The sequence below is a fragment of the Notechis scutatus genome, chromosome 5, assembly GCF_049901735.1.
Source record: "Notechis scutatus isolate UNSWTSFEM ecotype Mainland chromosome 5, rNotScu1.2, whole genome shotgun sequence".
Classification (NCBI taxonomy): Eukaryota; Metazoa; Chordata; class Lepidosauria; order Squamata; family Elapidae; genus Notechis; species Notechis scutatus.
In genome coordinates, this window is record NC_142013.1 from 87,490,299 (window position 1) to 87,500,982 (window position 10,684).

At 41.2% G+C, this 10,684-nt stretch overlaps 1 non-coding gene across 1 annotated transcript; it reads right to left on the minus strand.

Moving 5' to 3' along the window:
* Positions 1-5,850: 5,850 nt before the first annotated feature.
* On the minus strand, positions 5,851-5,956 carry LOC113412992 (U6 spliceosomal RNA). Its single transcript, XR_003370996.1, has one exon. It is a non-coding gene; the product is annotated as a U6 spliceosomal RNA (small nuclear RNA).
* Positions 5,957-10,684: the final 4,728 nt, after the last annotated feature.

Sequence of the window (10,684 nt, forward strand, 5' to 3'; positions counted from 1 at the left end):
CTCACCTCTAATGATCTAAGTGCTAGAGCCCACTGCAACTACATAGCCAAAAAGGCATTAAGAGTTGTTAACCTAATCCTACGTTGCTTTTTCTCTGGTAATATCTCACTACTAACCAGAGCATACAAAACATTTGCTAGACCAATACTCGAATACAGTTCATCAGTCTGGAATCCTTATTACGTATGTGATATTAGCACAATTGAGAAAGTCCAGAAGTATTTCACAAGAAGAGTTCTCCACTCTTCTACTCGTTGTAGAATACCTTATGCCACCAGACTCGAAATTCTAAAACTAGAAAACCTTGAATTACGCCGTCTTCGGTCCGACTTAAGCATGGTATATAAAATCATACATTGCAATGTCCTACCTGTCAATGAATACTTCAGCTTTAACCATAACAACACAAGAGCACACAACAGATACAAACTCAAAGTAAACCGCACCAAACTTGATTGCAGGAAATACGACTTCAGCAATAGAGTGGTCAATGTCTGGAATACTCTACCCGACTCTGTAGTCTCTTCCCCAAACCCCAAAAACTTTAACCTTAGACTGTCTACTATTGACCTCACCCCTTTCCTAAGAGGTCTGTAGGGGGCGTGCATAAGCGCACCATCGTGCCTACCGTCCCTGTCCTATTGTTTCTCTTATTCTTTTATTTTTCTTATATGTACCCATTTCATATATTAACAACTATGTATACACTTGTACTTATTATCTTGTAAACAATTGACAAATCAAATAAATAAATAAATAAATAAATAAATAAATAAATAAATAAATAAATAAATTTCAAGTCCTCCTCATCCCATTTAGTGATTTATTATCTTTAAAACTATTTATAATCTTCAAAGCTAAGCAGGATCAGCCTTGGCTAATACATAAAGGGAACCCATCCAGGAAGTCCAAGATTCCATCTCAGAAGAAGACACTGTATTAGCAAACCACTTCGATGTAATGTGACAAAACCAGCATGGATCTATGAATTTAAGTCAGCAAGAGCCAAGCTTCACTCCACATTTATCTTTAAAGCAGCCTTTGTCAGAAATTCTCCAACAGGCTTTATATAACAGATTGTCCATTACAAAGGTATCATAGGGCAACTCTCGAATCTGCAATGAACCATGTATTTTGCATTTAATCATTTTTAAATGACAGCAAACTTGTCAGCTGCTCATTTGTAAATTCAGTGATTGGATGAACAAGGAATATTTAAAATTTGGCCTGCATGAAACTATTTTTCCCTGCTTCATCTCTCGGGACTTGGGAAGGTTTACAAGATTTTATAATAATTCCAGTATTTGATTAAGCCCATTTAGATGTAATCCTGCCAAATAGTGACAGATTTTTTTAAAGCCATCTTTCCCTATTCCTCTATTTTAAATAGCAAGGACCCACTCACATGTTTTAGTGTATGGTGTGCCAATGACTGCTGACTGTTGGTTAACAGACTGGATTCATGTGCAAACATTCAATCATTTAATTAGGCAATTGAGCATCCAACCATTCATGTGTCGTCTGTCTGAGCTACAAAACCAGATCTGAAACTGAGCAAAGACAACTCACAATCTGTGAGGGGTGAAAGAACACAAAAACATATCAAAACAATTGTTTCACTTCAAGATTGTTACATGTTCCTTTTTGCTACATAAGTGCTGTAAATATCTAAGAGATTGTATATTAGTTTTTCTATTTCATGGACCTTACTTATAAGGTGTCAGTTTCAATCCCTAGCATCTCCAACTAAAATTGTATATTATTACAACCTGAAAGGTATTAGTCAAAGCAGAAATGACTAAATTAGATGGACAAAGATTTAAGAAAATATCATAATGGTTCCTTGGTTTCTAGGACTTCTGCAAAAATAGCACATGCATTTACCATTATGACAGCAAGGTAGGAAGCATCTATTGTAAGAACTATGGGATAGGAACGTCATTATGTGCTTGATTATATACTGCAAACTTAGGGAAGAAATCTCAACTTTCTTTTTTTAGGCATGAAAAATTTTAGGCATGAAAAATTTAAAAGCCACCTTTAAAGATGGTTTAAAGTACTATACCTCAAGCATTTGCAGTTACAAACTCCTATTTCATTTTAACATGTTTGTGCTTTGTGAAAATACATCTTTAAAATAATCATTTAATCTGTATCTGGCAATGGCCATTTCTGTTTTGAAATGTGAAATGCAATTTTAATTCTCCTTTGTCTAATTAACACACTTGGGAAAGATAAGAAAAAAGAGATTTTTATAGATTGCACTATTGCAGCCTGACATCTTCAAAATCTCATCACTAGATGGCGGCGACCTTCACCAAGTTCTACAAAATAATAGCTTTATACTTAATATGTGAAGCAGCCTTTTGAATTTTTTATATTAAAAGCTGATTAATGTCCAATGTGAATGTTTTATTTCTACCTCTAGATTCCATTCACTCAAATTCTTTACAATATTACCAAATGAATTGTCAGGAAATTAAATAGGCAAGCTTTCAAGGACATGTTCAGGAAAAAAAACATGAAGACCTTGAAAAAACATATATTGCGTTTCAGAAAGAATTGTGCAACAAATTGAGAAAAGGGGTGTTGGTACTTACCTGACACGCCCTTTCTCTGTGAGCTGTGAAGAGCATCCATTGTTTGGGATGATGCTTCTGTAGCTCGTTTGATAGGCTTTAATTGAGAGGACGCTCCTCCTCCTCCTTCACGGGACTCCTCCCTAGCATCCCCAGTTTTGGCAAAGTCGAAGTGATGAAATATTTCTTCTCCTTCACCCTTTCTAATACTTGGCTGGAATAGCATCCCACCAGACGAATAAGGGTGGGGATGGATGATCTTCACAGCTCACAGAGAAAGGGCGTGTCAGGCAAGTACCAATGCCCCTTCTCCAGATGAGCTGTTCAGAGCATCCATTGTTTGAGACATACCAAGCTTGGCGTGTCCTACAGGAGGGCTTCCGTCTGGTTCGGATTCCCCTTTTCTTGGTCCCTATGGACCCTTTGTAACACTCTCCTGTCAAAGGCAACCTCCGTAGAGGCAAAGACATCATTCTAATAGTTTCTAAATAAAAGGCGATGGTGAGGCCCATGTTGTCGCCTTGTAAATTTTCGCTATTGGTGCTTGTGGCCCATGTTGTCAACATCGCAGCGCTCCAGGTTGAATGAGCAGTGATGCCCCTGGGTACAGGAAGAGATTGTGTCTCATAGGACTTGGGAATTGTGCTCTCAGTCACTTACTGGTCATTGAGGAAGGGATCTTGCACCCAATGGTGGGTGGGTGAAAAGAAACTAAGAGAACCTTTGTTTCCTAACACACATCGTGCAGTTGAAATATATGCAGAAAGCTCGCCTTACATCTAGATTGTGGCATTGTCGTGCCAGATTTTATGTCGGTTTCAGACAAATGTACGGGAGTATCAGTTCCTATGGTCTGTGGAAACCCAAAATTATCTATGGGTGAAAGATGGATCTGCACTAAGGACCACTTTGTCTATGTGAAAAATACAGAGATCCTGTCTAACTGACAAGACTACTAGATCCAAGATGTAACTGGCCGATGTAATGGCAATCAAGAGAACCACCTTGTATGTTAGGAATGGAGACGCATGGTCTACATGGGCTCAAAGGGAGTTTTCTTGAGTGTGGTAAGGACCTTGTTGAGGTCCCACGTGTGATATCAATGCACTACAGGAAGCTGTAAGATTGTAGCCCCGTGCAAGAAAATGGCATATGCGTGGGTGATGAGAGGTGGACTGCAAGTCTCTCCTAGTGATGACCAATGCTAAGGCCTCCCCTTTGCCTGTTTATATGAACAATATAATAATGAAATGTCATATAAATAACACTGCCGTCTAACAGGTGTTCCCCTGAGACGAACAGCCAGAGCCATCAGAACCTTCGTAAGAACCTTGGGCAGATAACAACCCAAAGGACAGTGCAACGTATTCAAAACGTTGAGTATTATAACAAAAACTAAGAGTTTTGCTATGTGAGGATCTAATTGGAATGTGGGGATGGGCCTCCATTAAGTCAATGGAGGGTAGAAAATCGCCCCTTCTGAAGCTCAGAAGTATGGAGTTCAGTATACTCATCTTAAGCCTCCTATGAACTATGGATCAATTAAGTCATTTTAAAACTAAAATTGCCCCTGCTGATCTGGTGCCACAGGTTGGTTGCCTGGATCTCCAATAAATGAACAATAGCTGTCTCCATCATGCTCCCTTTAACAGGATCCCCAGAGAGAAGGCAAGCAATGCAAAGGTTCCGGGGAGAGGATGGAAATTCTATAGCCAGGCCTAATCTTCTGATACCTCTAACCCAGGAAACAGAGGTAGAGGCATCCCATCTGTTCGTGAAAGGCTTGAGCCTTCCACCAATAGGGGCACAGTCGTGAGGCCTATGTTGTGCCTCGGAGACCTCTATTTCATGTTCCTCAAGAGATTCTTTTGCTCTGCCCTCCCCTTCAGTATCTATCGCCAGATCGGAAACTATCTGACTGTTGGTGATTCATGCGTCCAGATGGTCCCTGGAGTCTGGAGAGAAAAAGTCCCTGGTAGAGGGAACGAAGGAACCCTCCAAAAAGCTGGGAAGGACTATTTTGGGGTCTATGAAAAGAGAGGAACTTATTTTCTGCTTCTAGTCTCTATCAGAGATAGGTCGGGGCACCACCAACCAAATTATCTCCCTATATTGGGGAGGAAGCAAGCTTCCATTAGTTGTGTGATATCTGCTTTCCAATGTCTGAGCCATAGCAGTAGGCGAGGAGTAACCTGAGATGCCCTGGCTTGAGCAGATAATTTAATAGAATTTTGCGGCGTCCTTGTGTGCCGATATTGGAATTTGAGATAATCTCCCTCAGATGGCAGAGCAACCTGAGAGACAATCTAGTAAAAAAAGGGGGGGATGAGGCCAACTCTGCTCTTATGGCCCTCACATCAGATCGACATGCCCTACATGGGGACAACTCGACCCTGTATATCCTTTGACTTGAGAGCCTCTTCTGCTTCCATTGGAATTGCAGAGGAGGATGATAATTGCCATTATTGTTTTATCTACTATCGTGGTGATGAGAAATTTAGCAGAATGAGAAAACCAAATTAAAAATTTGCTATCATATCCTGTAAGAGGGGTATATGCCATTGAAGAGACCCCTTGTTTCTGGACGAGGTCCAAGAACCTCTGTGGGACAGTTATGACTTCCTCTTACATTATTGGTTGGGAGAAGATTAAATCATCTGACCCCCCCCCCCTTTATAGTAACGATTGTTGGGCCAAGGGGAAATGGAATATCAAGGCAGGAAGTAGGTGGTGTTTTTTTTTTGAAACAACAGAGACTTGAAAAAAGTCTGAGGGCGAAACAGGCCTGAAGGTCGGTGGTCTGGCTTAATGCCTTCAATGTTTGACATGCCCCTCTTTTTTAGGGGATCCGCCTCTGACAGATCACTGTTGTGAGTAGACCCTTCCTCAACCTGTTCCATCTGGTCTCTAGTTCTCCCTCATCCTATGCATCATGTGAATGTGTAACTGGATTATATAATACTCCCCTGAAGGAGGTACCTGCTGGTAATGAAGGTCTATTCTGCATAGTAACTAAATCGAGTGAGAATCGAGGTCAGATTGTGGAGGCTGCCTAGCCATCAACTTCTACTGTGCCCCGGCTGAGATGCCTCTTCAAGTTACCATGTCCCTCCAGGCCTTCAATTTGTCAGGGATATCCTCTGGGAGGAGGAATTCTGGTGTGGTCCCACAACTGTCTGTCAGGCAAGTAGCGCTGCTGAAGGCCTGGGTTGAACTGGTCTCTCTGAGGCTCTCCTGGATGGTGTTGAGAGATCCAGGGATGGAGGCAAGGTGAAATATGGAACACTTCACAAATTGCGTGTCATCCTTGCACAGGGGCCATGCTAATCTTCTCTGTATCATTCCAATGTTAGTATATGTGCTGCTGAAGTGAGCACTCTGGAACTGGAACCAGCCTGGCTGGGGAAGAGGACTGAGACTTCTGTTCAACCTCCCTCATGCATTTTTTTTAAAAAAATTAAGATATGCTCATCTAACGCATTTTGGTGTCTCTTGGCATCCTTTGTTGCCTTAGAGGTCTCTCTAGGACGTTTTTGCCTACTTTGAGTTGGTTTATTGTCCTCTGGGGGTATTTTTAGTTGCCCTTGAAGATTCTGACCTAAAGCCCACAAGGTGAGATATCTATATCTATGTATCTATATGTGTATGAGATATTAATGGACTGTTGACTGGTTCAGAGGACTGATATAAACAGAGGCAGGGAATCCTCTTGATATTTGCTCTCCCCGCCCCATTTTTTGGTAAATTCAATTTGTTATTATGTTATTATTCATAATAATATTGATATCATTAATATTGTTATTATTGATAATATTTTTGTTATATCTGTGCACAGCTACTAACATAAATTGTTGTGCTGTTACCAACACATAATTAGATGACTGAATCTGGTCACGTTGCCAATTTCAAAAGCCGATACAAAAATTTATGCCACCAGATAAAGACCGAATGACCAATTATCACATTAAACAAGAGGAAAACCTTCTAAGCACCAATTCCACCCGTGCTTTTTACAATTTTGTAAACAACAAACTAAAAGACTCAAGGTCCATCCCACCCCTGATAGGACCTGATGGTAAAGACTGCAACGACGACACCATTAAAGCCAACATCTTTAACACATTCTTCGGCTCAGTATTTGTAAACAGCAATGGATCATGCCCAGTATTTCCTAGCCGTACCACAGATAACAACAATGATCTAATACATATCGATTTTACAGAAGACAATGTTGAAAAAGCACTACGCAATCTAAAACCATCTCTATCTATTGGACCGGATGGAATATGTGCCTACTTCTTTAAAAAGCTATCCACTGCCATAGCCAAACCTCTAAGCATAATCTTTGAAAAATCTTTCAGGACCAGCTCCTTGCCTAACCTATGGTCACAAGCCACAGTCATCCCCATCTTCAAAAAGGGAGACCCAAGCCTAGTTGAAAATTACAGACCAATCTCCTTATGCTGCATCACCTGTAAAGTCATGGAATCAATTATTAACCAATCCATCATTTTCCACTTAGAGACAAACAACCTACTCTCCAATAAACAATTTGGTTTCAGAAAAAAACTATCCTGTAATCTGCAACTCTTACACTGCAAAAACATATGGACGACACAACTCGACCAGGGCAAAGCAATAGACGCAATCTACATAGACTTCTGTAAAGCCTTTGATTCAGTGGTACACGACAAACTACTCCTAAAAAATAAAATCCTATGGTATCTCTGGACAACTGCATAACTGGATAGAAGCATTCCTGGCAAACAGACAACAAATGGTCAAAATTGGGAGGCGTCCTATCAAATTCTGTACCTGTCAATAGTGGTGTCCCCCAAGGCAGTGTTCTAGGACCAACTCTCTTCATACTCTACATAAATGACCTCTGTGATCATATTAAGAGCAATTGCGTTCTTTTCGCTGATGATGTAAAGCTGTTCAATACCACAGACAATACTGCTACCCTACAAAAAGATCTTGACTATGTATCAGAATGGTCAAACAAATGGCAACTTCAAATCTCAACAAATAAATGCTCTGTCTTACATATTGGCAAAAAAATCAGAAAATAAAATACAAGCTGAATAGTCAAGATCTTGTTGATGACCCAAGCTCTGTAAAGGACCTTGGAATACTCACCTCTAATGATCTAAGTGCTAGAGCCCACTGCAACTACATAGCCAAAAAGGCATTAAGAGTTGTTAACCTAATCCTATGTAGCTTTTTCTCTGGTAATATCACACTACTAACCAGAGCATACAAAACATTTGCTAGACCAATACTCGAATACAGTTCATCAGTCTGGAACCCACATTACGTATCTGATATTAGCACAATTGAGAAAGTCCAAAAATATTTCACAAGAAGAGTTCTCCACTCCTCTACTCGTTGTAGAATACCTTATGCCACCAGACTTGACATTGTAGAATTAGAAAACCTTGAATTACGCCGTCTTCGGTCTGATTTAAGCATGGTATATAAAATCATACATTGCAATGTCCTACCTGTCAATGAATACTTCAGCTTCAACCATAACAACACAAGAGCACACAATAGATACAAACTCAAAGTTAACCGCACCAAACTTGATTGCAGGAAATACGACTTCAGCAATAGAGTGGTCAATGTCTGGAATACTCTACCCGACTCTGTAGTTTCTTCCCCAAACCCCAAAAACTTTAACCTTAGACTGTCTACTATTGACCTCACCCCTTTCCTAAGAGGTCTGTAGGGGGCGTGCATAAGCGCACCAACGTGCCTACCATCCCTGTCCTATTGTTTCTCTTATTCTTCTTTTATTTTTCTTATATGTACCCATTTCATGTATTCACAACTATGTATACACTTATACTTATTATCTTGTAAACAATTGGCAAATCAAATAAATAAATAAATGAATATAGAATCAAATTGTGAGGCCAAATAGAGAACACCTTTCAGGGCCTGTATTGCAATTGGGTGATCCTGCAGTCACTGGCGCTCAACAGCTTCCTGCCCGGACGGACACAGGCCTTGGTGCTCGCTGTTAATGTGCTGTTAGAATTCTGTGAGGGCTGCCAACTGAAAAAGGAAGCCCAATAGTCAACCTCAGAAAGAGGTCCGTAATCGGCATAAATGTCCCCTGGACCCTCGCGGAGATCCTTGTGAGGGGAAGTGGCTTCTCAACAGATAATGCCATGGAATTCTTATAAACAAAATGATGCCGGCGTTGTTTTAGTCATCAAGATGTAGCATCAACCATCACCTTTTAATGTGAGCCGATGGGAATCTAACTAGAATTTGAGAATTTGAGCAGGAGAACTCAGAGTCCTCTGGCTCCACCTGATCAATAGCCCTTGCTTCTTCTATATACCTTGCGGGAGTATATCTGAAACTACAGAATCTCCTGTGGAGAGATACCTGAGGGTAAGGATGCTCTGTCCTGCTTAGTGACCGGAGTTATAGGGAATTCCAGTCAGAAGGAGCGCTCTGTTGTTCAGAGCAGTATGCTGCACCTCCACAGAGATACATTGGCGTATTGCTAATTCCATCCACAGTCACATCTTTGTGGGGATCTTTTCCGGTAAGTCATCATCTTGACAGAATCTGGCCGCTATTGGAGCAATGTGGCCACAGAGTCACTTCGAGTCACTTGTACTGATCTAGATGGGCTACCTGATCTTGTGCAGCTGCGCTGTATCTGGATTACACAGACAGATTCAGGGGTGGTTGCAGAAGGGGTTGGAGCTGAAGTAGGCCTGGAGGAGATGATGTTTGAGAATTTTCTTCATCCTCCCACATGAACTTCTTCATGTGTTTTTCTAGTACCTTATGGTGCTTGTTAGCGTCTTTTTCTGCTGCTTAGGAGATACACTTAGAATGCTTCAATTTGTTTTGAGAATTTGACATGGTTCTTGAGCTACTGGCGCTTGCCATTGTGACCGCTTATTAAATTTTACTGTTAATGAGGCTGAAACGTTGGGCAGTTGGCACACCCAGGGGCCTGAACCAGCAATGGCCAGGGAACCCTAAAACAATGCTCCCCAGTTTTGTATAATCTTATGTAAGAATACTGAATTCTTATTCTTGTTCCTATTATTATCGTTATTATTATTTTGTTATTAATATTATTATTTCTGAATTAGCCAAATTAGGAACACCTCATAGGCCTAGAAAGGAGGAATTGTTGAAATAAGATGTAGGCCTGCGACAGCTTCCTGCACAGGCGGACACGGGCCTTGGTGCTCACTGTGGTGCTGCTGTTTAATTCTGTGAGGGCATAAGCAAACAGTTTCCTCCTTAATGAATAAGGGTCCAAACTAGAATAATTATATCTGAATATCTATCTATCTATCTATCTATCTATCTATCTATCTATCTATCTATCTATCTCTATCTATCTATCTATCTATCTATCTATCTATCTATCTATCTATCTATCTATCTATCATCTGTTATCTATCTATCTATACATACATACACACACATATGTATTAGGGTGATTTCTCTTGGGTTCCAGGAAGGAGACCCCTGCTTGGGAAAAGAAAAGCCTCTCACAGTTCCAGAAATAAAATGCAGGTCACTACCGCATGGTTAGTGAGTCTGCAATGGCACCAGCCGTTATCTCTTTAGGCATGTAATGAGTTAAATCGGCTCAGCAGCACTTCCACGCCTTGTGGGGAGTCAATACTGCAGAGTTTCCCCTTGAATAAAAAGGCGTGGTGGAGCAGATGGGCGCTGATGCCCCCACCCCAGACGGTGTTCCCAGGGGAGAGAAAAATGCCTCGGACCCTTTTAAAATGGAGCCTCTCCCGTCGGGCACGGGCGGCGGTGATCGTAGCGGCTGGGCTTGAAAAGATCGTGATGTGAGTTGTTAGCCGTGCAGCTGAGGTGTTATCACCTCCTATCATCTGGGGGCAAGAGATCATTATCTGAAGCTACAGTGAGCTCCCTTGGCTCGAGTTATATATCGTAGGGAGCTGCTTGACTCATTGAAACTAAAAGCCTCAAAGGAGTTGTTTAGAGTTTAAAAGCAAACCTTAACCTTAAGCTGCCTATATCCACGAAGGCTGAGCAAAAACTGGGGACGCTAGGGAGGAGTCCCATGGAGGAGGAGGAGCGTCCTC